The 2485-nt window shown below is 41.2% G+C and overlaps 1 pseudogene; it reads right to left on the bottom strand.

The window, feature by feature from the left end:
• Positions 1 to 420: 420 nt before the first annotated feature.
• Positions 421 to 1366, bottom strand: LOC144309728 (olfactory receptor 51V1-like; annotated as a pseudogene).
• Positions 1367 to 2485: the final 1119 nt, after the last annotated feature.

Raw genomic sequence — 2485 nt, 5'->3', positions numbered from 1 at the left:
TAACCAGTCTGAAAACATCACTTAAGATTAGCAACCAGTTGTAATGTCTATATCGAGTAAGGCAACCATACCAAGTGGTGACAAAATTGTGCCTCCAGTGATAAATGGGTACTATGTGTTTGGATGACTTCTTTATAGATATTCCTTGTAAGTTAAACTTCTCTGGACAATTGTGAATATTATTTTTTTCTAGTCAGAAGTGATAATGCCATGTTATGAATGACTCTACTATCAGAACTTCAAACTTGGGTTTGATTATTATTTTTGATACTTAGAAATCTTTCATGTAATGGGCATATCCTGTAAGTCTTCATTTTCAGTCACCTTATTTTTAACGTCTTTAAATAAATATATTCCTTCCCTCTCCTTGCCTGAAGTTTTCTACAGGTAAGCCCCTGTGTCTATGTAATCGAAAGTGTTTTACTCCTTTTTCATGGAAAACCACTTCTGAATCCTGCCACGGATTTGTTGGGTTTTGACACTGTAGATGATGGGGTTCATCAAGGGTGGGAAGATGATATAGATGTTGCCCATGAGGACATGGACCATAGGAGAGAGGTGTTTCCCAAAACGATGCACCATAGTCAGACCGATTATTGGGATATAGAAAACCATGACAGCACAGATATGGGAGACACAGGTCTGCAAGGACTTAAGCCGCTCCTCCCGGGATGCAATAGCCAAGACAGAATGCAGGATCAGAATGTAGGATACAATAATTAGCATGGAATCAAACAAAAGTGTGCAAATCACCAGAGCCAAGGCCTAGAAACTGTTAAAGCGAATGTCAGAACATGCTAGTCTTAGTAAGTCTTGGTGAAGGCAAAAAAGAGTGCGAGAGGATGTGGGAATGGCAATAGTGGAAAAACTTTAGGCGGATTATGGGAGCCATAATGAACACAAAACTCCTAACTAAAATTCCCAGCCCAATCTTGGTAATCCTGGCACTGGTTAGTATGGACGTATACCTCAGAGGATTACAGATCGCTGTAAAGCGATCAAAAGCCATGGCGAGAAGGACTCCAGACTCTGTGAGGGACAGACCATGGATGAAATAAGTTTGAGCAATGCAGGCATCCAGGCTGACTTCCTGGCTAAGTCCCCACAGGATGCCCAGCACCGTGTGCACCGTGGACAGCCCCATGCACAGGTCAGTGAGGGCCAGCATGGCCAGGAAGTAGAACATGGGCTGGTGCAGGCTCGGCTCAGTCCGGATCACATGCAGCACCAGGCAGTTCCCAGACAGTACCATAGCATAGATACAGGAGAAAGGGATGGACAGCCAGGGATATTCCTGTTCCAGGCCAGGGAAGCCTGTTAGTAGAAAGGTGGAGGAATTGGTGTCATAAGCAGGAAAAGCAGGCATGGATCATTTGCTGTATTTTTCCAACGAGTCAGCACTTGTGTCCATTTGGTAGAGCGCTTTCATTCAAATTATTTTCTCATAGAGGACCAATCTGAGCAAAAATGATATGGGTATGTAATACAGAATTCTTTACATTAAAAAGTCACACTTACTGCTGTTCACACCTGTTATCCAAGTACATCTCCACACTTAGGAATCTTGTTGTGTGTCTACCTAATAAAACATTGAGGGTAGACCAAGGAAAGTGATCTAAAATAGATTTCGTCTTTCTCGAGCAACTAGAGATTATGATAAATTTTGACTTTCCAGATGTCTGTTAATTTTTCGGAGTATTTGTAAAAAACAGTTACCCTTCACCTTTGGGCGCGGTTCAGTCTGTCTCTTCATGCATCCGGTGATTCAATCTGTCTTTTTTATCTGGCAATCACTGCTCGAGTCTCAACTCAACAACAAAAGCTCAAAGATATATTTGTTTCTCTGCTCTCGAGAAAGTAGATCATATCTTTGTAAGTACTTGCATCAAGAGAGAACTAGACGACTGTGATGTATAACGTTAGGAACGAGATGGGTATAAATGGACCCCGTGTCCCTAGAGATAGTCTGTTCACATTTTAAAATGAATGGTCAAAACAGCTATTACCTGACTACAATCTGGAATTATCCATAGGGAGTGCATTTGTTCTTTTTAACAAGCACATATTCCGTTTGATGTTCTAACCGTTCCAGGAGTTGAAAAACTATTAGAGAAAATAACATAACACTATATGTTAGTTATAATTCAATTATAAAATAGGTAATACCACACAAACCCTAAGTAACTGGTGCTATTGTGAGCCCCGCTTTATAAATGACTAAATTGAGTTCAAGAGAGAGTAAGCAGCTGGCTAGAGTTGCCCAGCGAGTAAGTGAAGCTGTGAATCCTTGCAGGCCGACTCCAAGGCATATGCTCTTAAGGGCTCATCTGTCTTCAGTTTCGCTGCTATCACCTTTCAGAGGCTGTTGCTTCCCTAGCATGAAGATTCAAAGGTTTCAGGGGTTTTCTCTAATCTTTAAGATTACATTAAACCTATCTCATTTATCAGTTCTCCTTGCTTTCAACAGGATCATCAGTGAGCTTAA

The sequence above is a fragment of the Canis aureus genome, unplaced genomic scaffold (assembly GCF_053574225.1).
Source record: "Canis aureus isolate CA01 unplaced genomic scaffold, VMU_Caureus_v.1.0 ptg000207l_RagTag, whole genome shotgun sequence".
In the NCBI taxonomy this organism is placed as follows: Eukaryota; Metazoa; Chordata; class Mammalia; order Carnivora; family Canidae; genus Canis; species Canis aureus.
The sequence above is the reverse complement of the archived record's forward strand: the minus strand, read 5'-3'. Positions and strand labels throughout refer to the sequence as shown.